Here is a 22,160-nt window from a genome sequence, read left to right as displayed (position 1 = left end):
GGAACGCAGATGGTCACATCGTGGGCATAGGCGGAGCATGACCTTCCCGTCTGAAGCCCATAGATACAGTTCACCAGACAGTCCTACATTCGTATCTCGGCCTCCCTCGCACTTGTTCTATCCCGACACTCATGCTGAGCATGGCACCTGTCCCCCCAGCTTCTCCAGACCTGACTCTGGCATGCGGACAGGCTTCATCATGTTGATGAAGGCGGTGCTCTCATGGCCAGGCTCTGCAGCATCGCAGCTTCTGGTATGGGGGACCTGTGTGCCCCCTTCTCCTACCAGACCTCCCATGGAGGTCCACTTCAACCTACCTGGCTGCAAAAAGTTGCGGACCCAGCTGCTGCCATGCGGCAGACTGCCTTATTATTCAAGGAGACCCTGGAGAACCACATCCTGGTCTACACAGATGGCTCGATCAGTCTTCCTGTTTACAGGGCAGATGGTGGCAGCCTGTCACATCCCAGCTATGAGGCTGTATTCTTCCTGCCACCTCACTTTCCAGGTGAGCTCCCCGGCTGCTGAACTGGCTGGCCTCCAACTCGATGCGGCAAGTACCGTGTGCCAGCCAGTTGCATCCTATGTGTCTCTCAGGTGGCTCTGTTGACCCTTCAGAACGGGGGAGACACGCAGCCATTCGCGACCGTTCTTCGAGCGCTCATACTGGCCTTTGAAAACTCAGGTCATCCAGCGACCATTCACTGGCTCCCTTCCCACATATGCGTGCCTGAAAATGAGTAGGTGGACCGACTGGCCAAAGCCGTGTGCTTACAAAGATGCTCACCCACCCTCTTCAAGTCACACCATTTAACTTCTTCAGGAAGGTGTTAAGCCAGACAGTCTCCACTCTTTATCCAGACGCTAGAGTGAAGTCTGAACATCGGCCGCGGCTCCTGCCTGACAAGCTTTCCTGTTCTGACCAGACCTTACTGCTCCGTCTTCGTACTGGCTTGCCATGGGGTGCCTCCAGACTTCATTATTGGCGTGGCCGGGCCCCTTACACCACCTGTGGGAAGGACGAGACAGTGGCCCACCTGCACCTGTCCCTCGTTGGCTATCGCCCGCAATCTCCAAGGGATGGGTACCACCTCCTCGGGCTTCCAGCTGACACTTAGGCTGACATCCTGTTCCCGAGACGCTCCCTGTTTTCGGCCTTCAACTACCTAGTAGACTTTCGCACGACCACCGGAATGGCCTCCCAATTTTAGCCTCTCGGAGGCATATTCTTGGCATCTCCAGGACCACCACCGGAGCCCCAGTACCACGCCACGCCTGGCATCCCCGCTGACCTATGCCAGCACGCTTGCCGTCGGCAAGCCCCCACCTGCTTCCCTATCACCACGGCAGGCGAGTGAAGTCTCATACGTCCTGGCCAGCCCTTAGCCTTGCTGCACGCTACAGCGTGTCTTCCATTACCATCGAAGCTGTCATTCCGGTGTCCCTGCAACGAGTCCCCTGCCCTGGACTGACCAAATGGTCTCTGGTCGAGCCGCCATCATTGCTGCTTCTGCTCGTGCATTATCTGTCAAGAGGTCTACTTGATCCCCGGCATCCCCCTACCACCAATAACTTCATGCCGTGCTGACACAAGCTGGACAGCAGTATGCGACTCCTTCATCATGCAGACACTATTACTCTCACTTCATACTTAAGCGCCGGCTGCGTTCTCCTATGGCTTCTATGACGCTTTAGAACGGCCATCGAGTCCCACTGCCTCCTCGCAAACTATTACATGCAATTGTTCGAGCTGCTAAAAAAGAGCGCCGCAGTGACAGCCCATAAGAGAAGAGAGCTGCTTCTTCCAGCCTCATGACATCTCTCGTTACACGTGCTTGTAAATTCTGCTCAGCGTCTAACACCCAGCGAATGTTCACAGCGCACCAGGAATCCTTTAATACCTCTTCAAGGCTCGCACTCCATCTGCTTCAGCAGTCAAAGACAGCGATTGAAGTCGCTACACGCCCGCATCTCAGTTTAGCGGAGAGCGGTGACGCATTCTGTATCTCTTCAGCGGAAACTGGGGACGCCGGGTACCCTCAGAGAGAACTTCCAATCTGGTACGAACCTCTATTTCTTCCACCCAGATCCAGTGCATGAGATCGAGTTGGTACCTACTAGGGGAGCGCCCCTTGCCTATTGGTAGCTGAGCCTCTATTCCATGCGGTGATTATGGAACACTGGCTATAAACTGCAGCTCAAAAAATCACGATATTCATGGAATCGCCTGTACACGCTTCATGCGCGTGTAGGCGAACTTGCGCCCGTCATACAGAACTGCAGCTTCGGCCACAATGTTACGCCACTCGTGTGAAATTCTAGCCAAATAACATTTACCCGATCGTAGGAACTCAGTAAACCAAAGCCGCAAAGAACAAAAGTCATGAAAGCATCCACTTTGGCGTCCTGTTGTGACTAGTGTGGTTGGTGGTTCAGGTGCTGGTACGCGTCCGTTTTCTGTCACTCTATAGTCAAAGGTTCGACAGAATCCTGTCTGGTGAGGAACAAACATAGTGGCTGAAGAAAACGTACACTCGCCAACTACCGAAAAAAAAAATGGTATACATAAAATATGACGTTTCGAGACCTCTACGGGTCCCTTGATTACAGTGAAGAATGTGCGGTGTGGGCCGCCTCTTATAAGCGTGTTTGACAGCGTAGTGACTGTGCGTAGATATCAGGGAGATTGCCCTACGTTTCGTTAATAACATTCGTCGTGGTCTGTATGTAAAAAGATTCCTGAAGTAATCGCGAAGATAAAGATTTCTTCATGTCCGAGATTGTGGCGTGGTCCCAATCAATAGTGTGATTAGTCGTTTGAAAATGCTCAGCAAGGGCGTTGGAGGACGTTCTTGCTGAACATGCAGCAGACGGTTTTGGTCTTTTGCTGCTGCGCGCGTGTTGAATGATGACTGCCTTATGTTTCAAAGTTTGTATCCTCATAGCGGCGTTATTTAAGAGGGAATGTAGCCGGGTTAATTGGAGAAATATGGGAGAGGCCTTCGCCCTGCAGGGGGTATAGTCAGGCTGCTGCTGCTGATGATGATAATGATGTAGCCTGCGCGCAGCATGTCAGACAACAAAAGACGCTGTCGGGATTGCGAGAAGCACTCAGCAGATAACGAGCTTTTCAGGCGGTTCTTTCGTCGTACAAGGTGGGAAACAGCCTCAAAAAGTGACAAGTTTTAGTATGCATTTTTCGGGTGCTTATGGACTGTAGGGCCATCTAGAATCGACCAACAAAAGATATCTGCTTTCGCCTACGTTGTCGTCTAAAAACTGCTTTTCTTTCTTTTTTTTTTCACAATTAATTATCTCTATGGCTGTTACATATAATATATTTCGCTACTACATCTCTTCAACTGATTTTATTTGCCACATTGTTGTGCATTTATCAACAATCTGAAAGTTTGCAGCTGCGGGAACTTGCACAGCTTGTAATAATAAAAATCTGATTTTCAGGGTCATGCCAGTCTTTATAAAACATATTTATTGGGATATTTTAAAAATAAATTGACTTCAAAATGAGACATCATATTTTGTCACACTTTTTGTTCATAATATTCGCTAATTATTATTTTATTTATTTATTTATCAATACTGCAATCCCCACAGGGGATTTTAGCAGGGTGGGACACAGCATGTATGTAAAGAGCGCAATAGTAACACAGGTAAACAACAACAACAACAACGAAAACAATACAGATGGGATCAACGGAGCTCGAAGTTCGCGGTTTGTAGTCCTTTTTAAACAATGCTGGAAACAGACGCCGACAGTGATTTCAACACTTGGTCATGTGTCAGGCGATTCCATTCTTCTACTTTTCGTGAAAAAAAGTTGTTACGTGCGGTAAATGGGGTTATTGTACGACAATGCCTCTTGCCTAGTAGCATAACCAGAAGAAAAAAAAAATAGTATTTCCGTGAGGTCTATGTTATAGTGGCCGTTAATAAGTTGAGATATGAATTTAAGACGTGACAATCGGTTTTCTTGCGTTAATAGCGTTTGCTTTTGTTAAGAGTCCTGTTACTGAAGTACGTACAAATCTATTATAAATGAACATTGAGCACATTTATTGGTGCTCTACGAAAGAGGAAAATTATTTTGGCAAGTTTTCATTAGAAGTGCTTTCATGGGCCGCGTTCCCGACTAGTATCATCATTTCTTTACCGATGTTTTAAAAATACCCCGCCTCTGAAAATGCGTTCCATACTTTCACGTCATTCTACGATGCTCATGGTTACTCAGCGCCGAGTCATAACCTCATAGGCGCATTCTGAAATGAGAAAAGGGCTGTGAAATCGTTTGGTTCCATGTGGGTCACTGCCTTGTCGTGGTGGAGGGGCTTGCGAAACTCGATGAAGTAGTGAGCTCTGCTGTGTAGGGCCACCCAAGATAGACATGTCACGGCAGAGAGTTCAGACAAAATGTGATTCACTGGAGAAGGTACAGGCAACCCACTCCAGTATTTCCTGCCAAGAAAACCCTATGGCCAGTCACAATACCATTAATGATATGGCGCCGGAAGATGAGCCCCCCAGGTTGGAAGGCGTCCCACATGTTACTGGGGATGAACAAAGGGCGATTCCTAGTAGCTCCAGGACGAATGAGGCGGCTGGGCTAAAGCCAAAAGGACGCTCAGATGAGGATGTGTCGGGGAGCGACCGGAAAGTCCGATGTTGAAAGGAAATATATCGCATAGCAACATGGAATGTAAGATCTATGACGCAAGGTAAACTGGATGTCGTCAAGCGAGAAATGGACAGATTGAACATTGATATCTGGGGTATCAGCGAGCTCGAGTGGACCGGAATGAGATAAATTAATTCCGGCGACCATTATGCCTTTTATTGTGGGCACGAATCCAGGAGAAGGAATGGGGTTGCTCTCATAGTAAACAGAATGGGCAAAGCAGTGCAAGGGTACAACCCCAAAAACGACCGAATGAATTCACTTCGGATCCAAGGTCACCCTTTCAACATAACAGTTATCCAAGTCTATGCACCAACCACTACTGCTGAAGAAGCTGACGTTGAGAGATTTTATGCGGACCTGCAATGCCCTTTAGACCGCACTCCATTACCAGACGTCGATTTTGTCATAGGAGACTGGAATGCTAAGGTGGGCAGTGAAGAAATATCCGGAATTACAGGCAAGTTCAGCCTTGGTGAGTCAAATGAAGCTGGGCAGAGGCTAGTAGAGTTTTGTCAAGAAAACAACCTGACCATAGCGAATACTCATTTTCAACATGCACAAGAGGCGCCTGTACACACGGACTTCACCGGACGGGCTGTACAGGAATCGGACGGGCTGTACAGGAATCAGATTGATTATATTCTTTGCCGGTAGAGATGGAGAAGCGCTATACAAGCAGTAAAAACAAGGTCTGGGGCCAACTGTAGCTGGGGCCGACTGTGCACCGATCATCAGCTTCTTGCTGCCGAATCGATTGAGGAAAACGCAGAAAACTAGAAGACCTTGCAGGTATGATCTGGATCAAATTCCATCAGAATATGCTGTGGAAGTGAGGAATCGATTTCAAGAATTAGATCTAGAAGACAGAGAGCCTGAAGAGATGTGGACTGATGTTCGTGATATAATACAAGTTGCTACTAAGGTAGTTCCAAAGCAAAAAAAAAAAAAAAATGCAAGAAAGCAAACTTGGTATCTGAAGAGGCTTTGCAAATAGCTGAGGAAAGGAGGATGGCAAAAGTTATGGGGGAAAGAGAAATATACAAGGTTCTCAATGCGGATTTTCAGACAATAGCAAGAAGAGATAAGAATGCCTTCCTAAACATACAGTGCCAAGCAGTTGAGGACAACAGCCAATGGAGGAACACAAGAGCTCTGTATAAGACAATCAAAGATATCAAAGGAAGCTTCTGTGATAAGCTGGGCGTGATAAAGGACAAACGAGGCAGGGACCTCACTGAAGCCTCAGAGATAAAGAAGAGGTGGCAGGAACATCTATATATCTACCCTCAAAGAAGAATGAAGCAGCGAATACAGTTAGCAAATATGCCCAGCTAAAACTGTATCTCACTTCATACCTATAAAATACTCCTTACAATACTCACTCAATATCACCAACATGCTGCAAGTTCAGGCAGTTTAAAAGTTGGCTTCAAAGTTTAGTTCACAAAACCAAATGAACGGATATACAAATATACAACTGCAGGCACGCAAAAATATACGTCGTTTAAGGGGCGCGACAACTTGCCTTCAGATTTTGCAGGATGAAAGTGTTATCTTGGTTCAAGGATGCCTTATTTTTGCAGTCAGTCAAGTTTCACCTACCTGCAGACGTCACGGCAAACTGGCCTTGCGTTGAAGAAGTTCTTACAGGCATCGTTGAGCAAGTCCAGGTTGACGGGAATGTCGTGTCATGCATGGGATGTTGTTTGAAAGACTGTTTTATATTTTTCTTTAAGGTCATTCCCCCGTTGTCTTCGAACCACTCTGATAGACCGCGCCTATCGCGATACCGAATGCTTCAAACTAGCTTCTTACCAAGAGCCTGGGTTCATAGTCTTTAACAAGAAAAAGTGGCATCTTGCAGTTCGCTCCGTTGTAGAAAACGTCAACGCCGGCGCTACCCAGTAGTGAGAGGATCGATCTGCCTTGACCACGTCCTCGCTGATGAGAGTGCACTCCGCTGCGGAGTCCATCTCGAACTGCAGCAAATGGTGGTTAATGGTCAAGTGAGCCGCTGCTTACACCATGTGCAGATGTTAGCAACGGTGTTAAGGTCGTACAGTACTGACGGCGCTAATTGACCACGTTGCGTCCCAGCTTGTGTATACCGACTTCTGAAGCGTCTGCACTGTGGCTACGTGAATTAGCTGTTTTATCTTGCTTCTTTATCTTTATCCGTGCGTCCCCGCTGCAGGTTGCTATCAAACGTTGAACGTAAATACTTGAAACCCGACATGTCTGTGGAATGTGTTCTTCGTCACAGTGCCAACAGCGGGTAACTTTTGTCCTTTTTTAAAACTCGCTTTCGCGTTGTGGCTCTGCATGTGCGAATGGCTTGTCTAGTGCACTATCTCGATGGGCCGCCATATGCTTTTTAGAACACCACGTCCTTTCCCACAAACAGTTATATACGGCTTCGTCTCGATGTCCACACACAAACCGGTCAAGAAGCGCGGCTTCCATTGTGAGCACAGTGGGATAGCAAGCGATAGCGCACAAGATACTCCAGCGGACTATTCGGTGACGGCTGTGCTGGTAGGCGGTGTTTCAAATTTTCAGCCGGCAGCTTCTTAAAGGGGCGATGACAGGGCGTTCGATGTATTGCAGTTTTATACTTCTGTGAATAACATACGGGCCTGTGATTCTATTCGCAAAGTTTTCGTGCCTAGCGCACGGCGCATAATACAAAAAATGCGATAGAAATCGGAATTGGGAAGCTCCTCCCACCAAGAGCAACCGCCATTTTGAAATGCTGGTGTGACGTCACAGAGTATAGACCAACACCGTGTTTACAAACAAAGGGGGCGCTCGCAGCGCCGCAGCCGACTTATGTACAGCCTGCATGGCTAACCTGTTATGTACAGGTTAGCAATGCAGGCGGTGAAATTAAAGGTGCAAACATGGGTTGAAAGTAACAAAATACTCGCAGAACTTCCGAACGGCTTTAGAAATGGTAGGCGCTTAGATGATAGCCTGTTCGTGCTTACCCAATGCATCGAAATATCTAGAGTGGAAAATAGACATTTGTATTTGGCCTCCCTGGACATAAACGAGGCGTACGACAACGTAAACAGGGAACTCCTGTGGAACATATTAAAAGAAGAAGGTATCGGTTATGAGATAATAGAGTTCCTACAGGAAATATACCGGGATAATAAAGTAGAAATTACGTGGGAAGGGATAAGAAGTACGGAGGATGTCAAAGTATGCAAAGGATTAAGACAAGGCTGTCCTCTATCACCGCTGCTGTTCATGCTTTATATGATAAACCTGGAACGGAGGATACAAGACAGTAACCTAGGTTTTAACCTGTCATATAGATTAGGTGGAAGGGCGGTATAGCAGCGCCTCCCCGGTTTGATGTATGCAGACGATAGTGTGCTGCTAGCTGAGAGTCTGGAAGAATTGGAAACTCTAGTTAAGTATTGCGGAGACGAAGGGGACGCTCTAGGCTTCAGTTTCAGCGCAGTTAAGTCGGGTCTGATGATTTTCAACGGCTCAACTGATCAGGGTCTTAAAATACAAGGCCTTGAAATACCTAGAGTAGCAGAATATAAATATCTGGGGGTATGGGTAAGCGAAGGATTGGCATACATTGGAAAGCATGAGCAATCACTTAAGGCCAAAGGGCGAAGGAATGCCGGGATAATGAAGCACAACCCTTTCCGAAAATGTTTGGAAAGACAGCTGAATTTTTGGATCTGGGATATAGTCCTGCTTTTTTTTTTTTTTGCATTTTGCAGACGTTGCACAGTGAAAACCTGTATCCAAGCCCGAACCCAACAGGTCAAGAGCAGCAGAACAAGGGAACCTATATCCAAGCTCGAACCTGGTGGACCGAAAGCAGATGTTTTGTGACCGCGGTGTGTCAGCCATGCTGAGACATGGCATGAATAAAGCCAATCCAGGTGACCACATGTGTCTTTTCCAAGCATGCATGCTTTACACATGAGGCATATCTCATGGAGAGCATCATTTCTGCAAAACATTTTGTCGCAACTGCAGCAAACACTGATTGAGGCCTTGCACAAGGCCTAAAGATGGGATATTAGTATATGCGCAACACAAACATGAGGAGTGGTGTAGGAGCCTTGCAACCATGCAGAGTATCACTATAGCATGGTAGCCTTCCTATGTCAATGTCTCTCGTCCTCTAAGATCACACTGCTGTTTTGCGTCTTTTGAGTCCTGAGTCTCGAACAATCCTCACGCTGTGTGCGGGTCGGTAACCACGCACAGGTTTTTGCATGCCGTACCTTTTGAAGCGAAAGCTTGTCTACGCGTATCAGACTAGTTCTGCGCATGCGTGTGACGTCACAGCCAAGGCCAGCTGTGCAGCCTCTTCGCCAAGCTCTGCCAGCATTGCCTAGCAACGCTTAAGAGGTGTGCGACTCCTCCTCAAAAAAAAAAAAAAATTGTCTCCACCGGGAATCTAACCTCCATCCCTTGGATCCCCAGCCAAGTGCTTTACCACTGTGCCACCCCCAGATCGTTAAACGCTGTTCATAATTCCGCTTGTCTACCGTGATCCAATGGCTTGGCGCCACATTTGAATGTATCAAATACTAAAATATAGTTAAGTCAGTCAATTAGGGTGCGGCCGAGATGTATCAAATACATGTTAATTAAACCAGTCAAGCTGACGTCACGCTGCCTGAAGTCGAGCCAAAAAAAGGGCATAGGAAGGGATTGGGCGTGCAATTTGAAAGTACCAAAGACTAAAATAGTCAAATCAGTCAATTAGGGTGACGTCAAGGATGTGACACGCAACCGGAAGTAGAGCCGGAAAGGGGCATAAGAAGGTGTTGGCACGCAATTTGAAAGTACCAAAGACTAAAATGGGTAAACAAGAAGTGAATTAAGCAACCAACGGCAGCATCCGTGCTTTCATATTACTCCAATGCAGATTCTGCACTGCTCTAATTTTTTACACACCTGTCATGCAACAGTAGTACGATACATATTTTCAAAACATATTGATGCAAATACAAGAATTGTAACGCAGACTGAAGAGTCTCCAAACATAAATTGTGTGACATTACACTCCTGCTACATATTAAGGTTTGCACTTGATCGACGATGTCAAATACATGACAAGAAAGCGCAACTTCCCAATTCAACCTGCGAAGGGGGCGGGCAAATCAGGTGGTGATAAACTGATTAAATTTTGGCATGCAGCAGACCTCAAGGAACAGAAGAAAATAGGACATGAAACATCTGGCCCACAGACCAGTGGCAGTTCTTAACATACAGCTCTGCATATATACGCGTTTAGTTTTGTGATGGGATTACGCAGTCATGCATGTCATGTATGTCGTACACTTCACGTAGGCTGTACGGCCACGTTGGGTGTACGTTCACCTAGGCTGTACGTTCTCCTAGGCTGTACGTTCTTCTAGGCTGTACGTTCACCTAGGTTGTACGTTCACGTTGGTGTACGCAGCAATAATTGCGTACAGCAGTCTTGTACAAATCTCGTACAATTTTTCCAGTAGGGAAGGCATTGTGGGGATACAATAGGTATGAAGTTTTGAGGGGTATTTGGAAAGGAATTATGGTGCCCGGACTTACTTTCGGAAATGCGGTTTTGTGCCTAAAATCAGAGGTACAGTCGACATTAGAAACAAATCAGAGATCCGTTGGACGATTAGCACTATGTGCCCACGGCAAAACTACAAATGAAGCGGTACAGGGAGATATGGGCTGGGCATCTTTCGAAGTGCGGGAAGCTCAGAGTAAAATATTATATGAGGAACGCCTGAGGAAATTGGACAGTAACAGATGGGCAGCTAAAGTATTTAAATACCTGTACCTAAAAAGCGTTGACTCACAATGGAGGAAAAGAACTAGGAAACTAACTAGTAAGTATGCTAGTAACAAGAACGGAGAAATAAAGAGCATTAAGCAACAGGTGAAAAACACAGAAGGTAAAAATTGGATAAATTCGATGGAAAAGAAACAGAGTGTGGAATTATACCGAAAGTGGAAAATGCAGATCAGGAAGGAAGATTTCTTTGATAACTCAAGAAGCAGTGCCCTACTTTTTGAAGCTAGATCAGGGTACCTTAGAACACGCAGCTACAAAAAGAAACTTAACAATGGAGATGACGCATGTGCTGTATGTGGAAACTCCAGTGAAACAATTGCCCATATTATACTCGAATGTAATGGTATCCATCCGGAAGTTGGTGCAGGCGCAATCACTGTTCCTGAAGCTCTGGGGTTTAGAGATAACAGTGGCCGGGTGAATAAACTGGCGGTGGAAACTAGCAAAAAACGACTGGAAGATTGGTGGCTTAAAAGCAGAGAAGTGACATAATGTTAGTAATGTAGAAACAAAATTTAATAAATAGAATGATGGTTTAGTTAACCATTCTAAATCAATAATTAAGATATAGGGAGAAAAATGAGCATGATAGCTACTGCTACCACCCCGTTTCAAAGGGGACGCTCCTATATTCCATCCATCCATCCCATCCGACTAGGGGTGAAATATAGCGTTAGCATCCATAGGAATACATGGAATCGAAATATTCCAAAGCAGTTTTCTCATTTCACGGGGCACCTGTGATGTGATTATTCAGTACAAAGCAACTATGGACATCCTAGAACAGATCGTCAAAATATGAAATCCCATTACCGAGGCGAAGTATTTTTAAAATACCGCGAAACATGTTGGGGCGCGAGTTGGGAGGGCGACCCGTAGAAATACATGTAAACACAACTTACCGGAACATTTTTCTCATTTCGCAGAGCACCAGAAGTGGTGGCCGGTCGTTAAACGTTCACCGGCGCTTTGAAGAAGTGTGTGATAAAGTATGGTGCTTCATTACGGAGGCAGTCTACTTTTAAAACTCTCCGAATAACCTGTGTTATGAATCCAGACACCGCCAAAAGGCAAGCTGGGTGTAGCGAATCGCGCAGGTTTGCTTACAGTCTGATATCCTGCCGCATAGGGTAAATAAGCTTGATGATACTGTCGCTCCAGTGATACGTGCTAGACAGAATTACATTCAAAGAGCAGTTGTCAAACGCCATATGGCAATATGAACCGAACGAGATTCGCGCATTGCAGCAGACGACAGCGTAGCTGGCGATACCCACCGCGGCCGCCTCCAGCTCCGGAGCGTCTGCTAGTGACAGCGCCGGTGGTGCATTGCCGTCTGCAATTGTGCGCGGTCAGTTTATCGTGCTGTGAACGGTCCCGCAATTCGTCAGACTTGCAGTACTTGCAAGGGAATGTAGTATGCCATGCAGCATGATGTCGGAGCGTGATACAAGACGTTCACCAAAAAATGAGAAGGGTTCAACGCTGCTGAACCGAGTAAAATATGTTGCGGTAAGTTGTGTTTACATGTGTTTCTATGGGTCGCCCTCTCCACTCGCACCCGCATACGTTTCGCGGTGTTTTAAAAATACTTCGCCTCTTTAATGAGATTTCATACTTTCGTGATCTGTTCTAGGATGTTCATGGTTGCTTTGTACCGAATAACGACATCACAGATGAGCCGTGAAATTAGAAAACTGCTTTGGAATATTTCGCTTCCATGTATTCCTATGGGCGCTAAGCCTATTTTTCACCCCCAGTTGGACCACGCTGGCGATAGAAGCGCCACCGCATCGTGCTTACGTCACAGATCGCGATCTGTGACGTAAGCACGACGCCCCGACATCATGTTGCATGGCACACTACATTCTCTTGCAAGCATAGAGTTTCTTACTCTTACCTAGAGGGAAAGCTGTGCTGCCGTCTATGGGAGTTTACATGGAGTTTTCAGACGGCAATTCAGCTCCCATGGGCGCTCAAAGCATCATGGGCCGGAGAGCTACCGAGTGCAGAACTACAACTTTTGGCCAAAATTAATGTAAAGATAAACGTTGTTTTACCGTAAACAACGTCCTAAGATTGAATACTGTGACTATAAATTGCAAAAAGAGAGAGAAACAGCATGTCAGTGTGAAGTTTATCCAATATAAGCGATGGCTCTTTCTCCTATTGGCTTAGTTTTGAGCAGCACAAATACCAAAATTTCACACTTAGTAGGCAAACTTTGAAATAAAGAAATGTTATGAAAATATTTATCGTTGTGCAATCACTTAAGGAAGTTTTTAGTGGCATTTCGGGAAACAGAAACGATTTATTGGCGACGTCTGCTTTTGCGCCTTCGCTACTATGGCTTTCGCAGTCTATGTACGCACCTTCAAATGATGATGATGATGGCGAAAAAGAAACATCGCAGTAACGCCATTCCACGTACCCGAGAAAAACCGACACTCCCGCAACAAGTAGCACACCGGCCCATGATTCTTAGCGCACTCATGGTGGCTGAAGTGCAGCTTTCCCTCTAGTTAGTGTAAGGAACTCTATGCTTGCAAGTAATGCAAGTCTGACGACTTGCGGGACCGCTCACAGCGCGATAAACTGACCGCGCACAGTTGCAGACGACCATGCAGCTAATGCAGCACCCGCTGTCGCTAGCAGACGCTCCGGAGCTGGAGGCGGCCGCGGTGGGTATCGCCAGCGCGGCAGTTTCGCTGTCGTCTGCTGCAATGCGCGAATCTCGTTCTGTTTATATTGTCGTATGGTGTTTGACAACTGCTTTTTTAATGGAATTCTGTCTAGCACGTATCACTTGAGCGACAGTATTATCAAGCTTATTTACCCTCTGCGGCAGCATATCAGACTGTAAGCAAAACTGCCCGATTCGCTACACCCAGCTTGCCTTTTGGCGGTGTATGGATTCATGACACAGGTTATTCGGGGAGTTTTAAAAGTAGACAGCCTCCGTAATGATGCACCATACTTTATCACACACTTTTTCACAGAGCTGGTCAACGTTTAACGACCGGCCACCACTTCTGATGCTCTGCGAAATGAGAAAAATGCTCTGGTGAGTTGTGTTTACATGTATTCTACGGATCGCCCTCCCAACTCGCACCCCAACATGTTTCGTGGTATTTTAAAAATACTTCGCCTCAGTAATGAGATTTCATATTTTCACGACCTGCTCTAGGATGTTCATAGTTGCTTTGTACCGAATAACGACATCACAGATGCCCCGTGAAATGAGAAAACTGCTTTGGAATATTTCGGTTCCATGTATTCCTATGGACACTAACCCTATTTTTCACCCCCAGTCGGCTGCGGCGCCGCGAGCGCCCCCTTTGTTTGTAAACACGGTGTTGATCTATACGCGGCGGAGGGTCGTCTGCAATGCAGGCTGCAATATCAAAGAACACGCTTTTTTTTTTTCTTAACGATTGACGGTCGTCTCTCCTGCAGAAGTGCTTGGTGAAGATGTTACCGCACGAAAGCGATATAGAGTAAGGCATGTTTTCCTCAGCACGCTCACAGTCAGTGGGCTGCACGGTTCCTTAACTTATCGACGCACTAATCTTTCTCATTACACCGGTGACGACGCCACCATGACCAAAGGTCGCCTATCACCGTAGTGTGGGCTAGGTTTTCTGCCCCGTGACACCGACGGAACTGATCTGAGGACGGTCGTCCGATCTGTTTTGGTCGGATCGGAGGCCGAGCGAGAACTTGACACCCGATACTCGAGTGAACGGCCTGAACAGCTGCGCTCGTCTGCACCTTAACCGAGTCAGAAAAAGGCAAATAAGAAGCTACATTTTATATGTTCCCCCTTGTCACCAGCAATGACCTTGGCCAGAAATGTCAGTCGGCGCCGAACTGCCGGCTCGTTCAGCGACGAGTAGGTCTAGCGCGAGTACGTGCGTTCGGGTCTAGAGTTTCGGCGATTACGAAGCGCGCATTCACAAGCTTTAGCGGTTGCATGCGGCCATAGAGTGTAGTTCTGGCAGTAGCGACCCCAAATCGACGACTGTTTACATCACAAAGCGAGTGTACATTGAGCGGGAAGCGTCGATATATGTGACCCTGTCTAGCGAGCGCAGCAGGAAGCTGTCGGCGCCGCTTGTGTGTATACCCAGCATAGGCAGGGGATGGAGCTTCCACGGCTCTTCTTGCAGCGCAGTTGTAGTTTGTGAACAAATAAAGGGGCAACTAGTGCAAAAAGAAGTGAGTTTTGGTATTGCTAGCTCAGCTTGCATTTTATGCCGTGTGCACGAGCGGCATACATCCAGTCGTTGCAAAAGCTATGTAAACAAACACGCTGGGGCGCAGTCGTTAATCCGCGAATTAGGGAGCCTCGATGCGCGCGCCCTATGCTGAGCGGGCGTGCATCGGTACCCTACCGCGAATCGGCGAATTCTTGCGGGAGTCTAGGGTTCACGCACTAGATACTAAATGGTGTATGCTTACGTTGAAGCACTCACGAGTCATTTGCTGGAGAAGCACTAGAAATATGCAAGGTGAGGCCGAATCCGTTGAAGTCGCGCGCGCGGGTGCGGGGGAGGCCAGACGGATACGGAGGCGACTGGGGGCTCTTGTTCGGTGCGGGCATGCAGTGAAGACTGATGAGCAATAGAATCGCGTTGGGTACGATGACGGGATTGAAGCGGCAGAGGCGGCACCTGCTTTTGTGCGCTGGCCGTGTCCAGACTGAACATAGCTTTGCAAAAATGCTTTACCAGTCGAAAGTTTTAAGTCCGACTAACATGCGGATATAACAGCAAGTCACGAGGTAGCGATTCGTCCAAAACTTTTGGCTGCTCTTCTAATGTCGCAAGGTATGCTCTCACGTCATTTTCTCTTAGTTTTTGGACCCAAAGAGCGACGGCAATAGCTCGACAATCAGGAACATAATGCTATCCCCTCCCCACTTTCGCGACACATGTACACGGCCGAAGGAAACATTGGACAAGTGCCTTTTTATATGCTGGAGCGCTTGTTGCTAAAACAAGCTCTCTCATAACGTAAGAATAATACACTTCTGATTGCATGCCTAAATTATACAGCATGAGCCCGTCGATTTCGGTCTCCTCAGCAATCACTAGACGAAGCCCAAAACAAGTCCGAGAATCTCTAAGGTCGCATATTATAGTGAAGGCTTGTCAAGAAAAGAGAATATGTCAATAAAACATTTTTGCCGAAGAGAAAAAAACAAACAAACTCAGTGACTACCATCCACGACGTGCATGCAAGAGTGCAGCCGGTACCGCGAATTGCAGACGACATGGGAACGTCAGCGTTGACGTTGTGACGTCAGCGGCTAATGGTTGCCAGACCAGAAAGCTGATTTCGTTAATAATAATAAAAATAATTTTAAAAATATGTACGCCTCATTCCTCAAGACTGTCGAAAAATTATGTACGGCACGGAATGAGCTCAAATTTCGAGGATTTATAATTTACCGTATGAGGACTGAAATGCAATAATCAGTTTATGCTCAGTCATTCTGTCATGACCCCCTTAAGTACCGCGAATTATAGACACAATTCTCCCTCAAATTGGTCTCGTGGTTGGAGGCGAGCTCGGCTATAGATTTCAGATGGCCTCGGGTTGAAATACTTGTGCGGTGCAGCTAAGATGCCGTTGTGGGCCACGACAGCTAGTATACTTGGCTTGACCACGTCACCGATGGTGTCTTGTCTCCCCGCACATCGTGAGCAAGTGAGTTTTCTATCCTCCTCTACTGAAAAAGTGTGTGCGAAATGTAAGAACTATGCGATTTGTACAAGAATTTAACGATGTCTCGTAGAGTTGTACGAGGATTGTACGATGTCGCTAGGGCGTCTACGTTGTCTCCTAGGGCGTCTACGATGTCTCGTAGGGTTGTACGAGGATTCTAAGATGTCTCGTACAGATGCACGAGGACTCAAGCAGCTTGTAGAAGATCTCATACAGTTCATGTAAAACCCCGCAGACGCCGTACGCGGTCTCGTAGAGCTCGTACGTTTAGTTGTAGGAGACATCGTACAGCTCGCGAAAAATCAGGATGCTCGTACAGCACCAGCACTCGATTTCGCAGTGCTCATTCAGGGTCCATGCGAGTTCAGTTGGCTCACTAAGCCTCCCGTAAAAAAATGAAACCAGTTGTCATAACATGGTTCCATTCGGCCCCACACTGACCCAATTAGATATAGTCATATATGAGCTCAAATGGACACAAAATTACGACCAGTTTGGCAGCTAATGGAATTACCCAAATGGTTTTGCAAACAATGGACACTCCCAATTGTTCCCACGTTCATAATCATCATTTAGAATTCCAACTGGATTTTCCATATTATACAAGATTCCAATTCATATACGTCCTATTCTATTGGATATTCAAATTGGCTTTGAAAATTTGAATTGGTTCCCGGGATTCCAAATGACCCTTCATGATATATCTCTAACTTAAATGGATATATTTCTCAATTGGATGTTCTAGTTGGTTTGGAAGATTCATAGGTGTATGTCCTCATATTAACCAGTTAAATATAAAAGACTATTAAGAGAATTAAAGTTTGTGTCATAGTTTTACAGTTTATCACCGAGTTAGACTGTTCATACCAATTTCCTTCATCTGTTTGGTGAACCATATTGTATTTACATGTTAATTCATGAAGAATCATTGATATATACGTCATATATATTTCAAGTTTAATGCTTACACATATCTACATGGGCGTGCTGCTTATATTGAATGTAAAATATAGGCAATAAAACACATATTCTTTAATAATATACAGAGTTCAGCATGAATACATCACAAAACAAAAATGTATCCGCAGTATATATTATTGTATGAAAGAAATGCGAAAGAAATAAGGTGAACTAAGACAAGATTTGAGCATCGTAACTTAATTTCTTGAACACACATCAATTGCATAACATGCAAAAGATCAAGGAATAATTATAATTATCAGTGCAAAATATAAGAAGAAAAAGTAGTTACACAAAGTTAAAAATAATTCGGGCACTTCAGCTAGTTTACCTCAATAATAGACGTGACAGCATCTTAAACATGAACTGCCTTTTCATTCTGCAAATTTTTATATAATTTTTCTTGTTTAAGGTTATCTACTTTTCAAAATTATTGCCAATGTAACAGCATTCACTAAATGCCCCACTAACACACCTTTGACCCTACGTGGCTATAGACATTGCATGCAGAGGGCACACATGGGTTTGAGCCTCAATATTAACATATTTATTTTATTAAACTAATATTTTCTGAAATGCCCTCATTAGAAGAGCTTCCTTGATAATTGGCTTCATTTGCACCCTCCCCTATTTTGTTAGCTTTATTTCACTGTGGGATGTTTTGAAATTTTCATGCGAGGTCATGTAACTGTGACGTCATGACCAATATGTCGACTAATCAGGATCTTTTCGGTATTTATGATGCAGCATCTTTTCAGTAGAATGAGAACTGTTCACTTAAAGTTTAGTAAATGATGTTTCTATTGCACACCTCGACTAGCACTGCCCTTCGTTCATTGTATCTGCCACTATGCTGTGTGCATAATGTTGATGTGTTACCTGCCATGTACACGATAGTCAAACTAGCAGTCAAAATCCCCCTTATATTGTGTTTTGCATATGAATGGAGGTGATGCACTATAACTGCACAGTATTACCACCATCAGGCATCACAAGTTTGTATGAAGAATTGGCTTGGAGTTTCATCTGTAGAAGGAAAAGTAAATGTGATAGCAGAAATGTGAAAGCCAACTCCAGTACTGAACTTCAGGAGCTCATAATTTCTTGCAAAGACCACAGAAAGACAATTCTCAAACGACTGAACAACACTAACAGATGGATGGGAGAGAAGATGACAACAATTCTGCTTCTTTCTCTACATCACTCATTTGACTGATTATAAACAACCGGTGTGACTCTCTTTTTCAGCACAAGGATATGCTGAGCAAAAAAGCTGCTACAGTCTTTTGAGTTTTGACTTGCACATCTACATCTATACACCATTTTTAAGTTTCCTGAGACTATTACAAACCCTTGCTGAACTGAACTACTCTGAATTGAGTCTTTCTGCTGCATAATGACACTTGCAAATGCTGCCCGTCTCATTGTCAAATGCAAAAAAAACAATGAAAAAAATAGCAACGGTTGACTTGGTGATCTTAGACTGATGAAAAGATGCACAAATCCTAGTACTTTATGAGAGGCGATACCAACAGTATATGTGTTGCATCTTGAAGCTATGCATACTACACTTATATATATGCTGCAGCATAATATTGCAAGGAAATGTATTTTAGATGGCACATTTTTCAGTGTCACTGTAGGTTGCATCGCGCGAGATGCGTAACCTATTGAAAAAAGCTGCACGTGCAACTCCACCAATATATGCTGTGCAGTTTCCAACAGCAGTGAATAATTAATTATGCTGCATGGAACAAGCAGCTTGGCTGCTTTAGCTTCTTTACTGCTTGTGTGCTGTAGGCCACAGAGACAAGTTGAAATATTTGTATGGTCAGTTTTATTAGTCCTTAACTGAAGTAATGTGCACGCAAACACCCCACACTGCCTTCACTTGAAGCTTGACTGGTAAGCTATTTTTGCATGTCGCATATCTTGCCTGACTGAGGAGCCATGCTTTCACACAACTGCTTTTGCTATAAGCTAGAGCCATTAAAAATGTCGTCACCATTCAAGAGTTGAACACTGGTAGTAGTGATGCACACATCACAAAAGAAAGTATCGCTCGCAGGTGACCAGTGGAACAGTGGGCGAGCACGATTCGGCGTCTTCTGTTTCCAAACAGATCAGATCACTTGATCTTCCAAAATAAACACACAACTAAAACAATGGCCACTGTCACTGTTTATGATCAGCAATTTTCGCAAGGAACTTGGCGATGCATTGGGTCAACGCTCCGATTTGCTGAACCACCGCAACGCATTTCTAACCTGTCAACCCAAGCGCGCAGATAGTTTGTCCAGCATCGCAAAAATGAAGCGAAACTCACGGTGGTCTTTTCCATCACCGCTAGCTTTCGTTAGCCCCGCCACATTTCTGAATGCGCAAACTACAGGCGCGCATACACGACAAACATGTAGCGTTAGCGCGTAGACACCCGACATATCGTGATTGCCGCTGTTAGGCGAACAGCAAAGCAAGCCGTTTAAGTCGGCGAGTTCCGAAACCGAAACAAGTCGAAACCAGCTGAAACAGCCGAAGCTGATCGAAGTGCTAGCCATAGCCAATATGAGTTGGTGGTGGCATAGCCGGCTATGGTGGTGGCCATTGGTGGCGGCGTCTCGCAACTCGCGCCTTCTTTTGGGCTTGTGGCGGCGTCATGCTCTCGAGATTTGCGAGGCACAAAGCGCAGCAAAATAGCTTGTGCGATGTGCAGAAGCGTCGTCAGGTTCTGTGTAAACCTGTGCAAAAAGTGTGCCGGCGTGTCCAACAGATAGTGCGTCTTCCTTTGTGCGCTTTCACTGGAAACACTACGCTGACGGCGGGATATTGGAGGGCGGTCACCACCCGGGACACGTTTGGCATCTCAGATGTAAGTAAATTTCCTTCTGTCCTGCATATTCTCCTGAAAACAGCGCAGAACTGGTCATGCATGCCGACACAACTCTAGTTCGCAAGTTCGTAAACGGTTGTTTGCTTTTGATAAAGAAATGGGGGGGGGGGGGGGGGGGGGTTAATGCGTTTTTGCAGTGTCTTGGAAAGGAGACAGTGTCATGGGCTGCACGATCGAAGTAGAATATGCCGTACAAATCATCATTCGTAAGCGGGGTGCATGATGCCGGCGCCGTACTGTGCAAGAATTTAGAATGGGCCACTTCGTAACTGCCTTGACCAGGGCCTTATGTTGCGCTGCAGTTGAAGTTCCGGCGCTTGTGCAATTGAGTCTACACGGGCTAAATAAGCGGTAAAACCTACCTGTGTTACGACAGGGCTAGCTCATTATTCTTATGTTCCATAAATATTGCGGATTATGAGATGAGGAGCCGGCGAGCACGCGACGGCAGTATGATTCAGCTGCAACCGTACTTAAAGCTCCATTGTTGAGCCTTGGGTAGTAGGTCAAAAAATTTTTTTAGCTGTTTTGAATTTTTTCACCTGTATTGGCTTGACATTTTCTCTTGCATAATTTGTTTTGACTGAAGTAATCCACAAAAACTATGAAGTGCATATAAATGACAGACACCGAACTCAGGCCTTCAGTCCAGAAATGGCAGTAAGGTGTAAAGTTATGTATTCAACACTACCAGTAGTATTGATTTTCTTGTTTAATTGTTTACAAATGAAGCAAAAAAAGATCTGAGCTAATTGTGCTGAGATTCCCCATCGACATCTTCCTTGGTATGAAATGTGTATCAAAATGTGTGCAGTTTTTTCTGTCTCAGTGTATGAAATTCATGCAGGTTTTAAATTGAGGAGTGCATGCAGAATTCTAAGCAAAACAATCCTTTGCTTCTTAAGGTATCATTCAATTGTGGTGTTTTTGTTTAAATTTATGCATGTTTTGTAGAAACAACTGTAGATGTTGATATGGAAGGGGTTTCGTGGGGTGGCTGCTCCTGGCCCTACGGTGCTGGGATTGGTAGGTCACCGCTGCTTGCGGCGGGAGCTAGCCTGCCACTAGATTTGTATCTGTTGTAGGCCGTCATTGCGCCTACTATCGTTTCGGTGGTGGACAACAGCTGTCGCGACACGTTTCTCTCCCTCTTTTTTTCTTCTCTATTTTCTCTTCTGTCCGCACGAGGCAGTGGAGGTGGCTCAGCTACAGAGCCATTAGCAGGCCTGTGAATTTTCGTTTTCTTCCTTTAGTCACAACAACAACAAGTGGTGTCGTGTCTGGATCTAGCTCATGAATGGCTACCACATTTATGAATCGCTTGGTGGCCGCATGCACTTCCATACATGGTTTGAACAGTCACCTTACATTCTGCAGTTGGTTTCTTTTTACTTTTTTGAATCCATGTGTTTCCACTTTTGAGTGCGTAGCCTTTCACAATTCATAATTTATCGCGTGAGCGCGTTTTGACATGATAAAAGGTTTGGCAGTTCGAGAGCATTGGCCCTTCATTCATGATGCACAAGCGGCAGAATGCTTGCTGCGCTGGTGCCAATATCTTCCTAGATATCACTCGGTGATCATGTCAGTGTTGTGATCATTTAATGGAAGTGTGCAGATAGCTATAATCCCACATTTTTTGACTGGCTTGCAGGCAGGAACTTGTCAGCAAAGCAGCTTTAAAAAGGAAAGCTCACAAAAATGATTTCTCTAGTTGGCTCTTACAGCTGGAAAAAATTATTGTATAACCAGACTACTCGCTCACCATGTCAGCTTTAGCAAAAAAAAAAAAAAGGTTGGATAATAGAGGCAGTTGCACTGCAGTCCTGATAAATATGTTGAAGTTGTTGAAACATAACTTGAGCTTTGAGTGCAAAATGAATCCCAGCTAGATCTGCTAGAGAGCAAGTAAAGTTGAAAGGTGGAAACATGGCACTTGACTGAATTCTCTTGTGAAAATTTATATATCTGGTCCGACTCTGCGCATTCTTCAGAGGACATAGTGGGAGCTAGGGATGAACTTTTGCCTTTCTTGGTGCACTGCTCCTGTTTCGTTC

At 45.5% G+C, this 22,160-nt stretch overlaps 1 long non-coding RNA gene and 1 pseudogene across 1 annotated transcript in view; both read left to right on the top strand.

Annotated features, from left to right (window-relative positions):
- LOC146205967 (putative E3 ubiquitin-protein ligase HECTD2) overlaps positions 1–22,160 on the top strand; it is a 198,739-nt pseudogene that overhangs the window by 32,369 nt on the left and 144,210 nt on the right.
- LOC146205970 (uncharacterized) overlaps positions 19,816–22,160 on the top strand; it is a 38,728-nt gene continuing 36,383 nt past the window's right edge. Inside the window, exon 1 of the long non-coding RNA XR_014703232.1 lies at positions 19,816–20,082. This is a non-coding gene — a long non-coding RNA (uncharacterized LOC146205970). The remainder of the gene's footprint in view (positions 20,083–22,160) is intronic.

This window comes from Amblyomma maculatum, chromosome 1 (genome assembly GCF_055883805.1).
Source record: "Amblyomma maculatum isolate TAMU_Amacu chromosome 1, ASM5588380v1, whole genome shotgun sequence".
NCBI classification, from domain to species: domain Eukaryota; kingdom Metazoa; phylum Arthropoda; class Arachnida; order Ixodida; family Ixodidae; genus Amblyomma; species Amblyomma maculatum.
The sequence above is the reverse complement of the archived record's forward strand: the minus strand, read 5'-3'. Positions and strand labels throughout refer to the sequence as shown.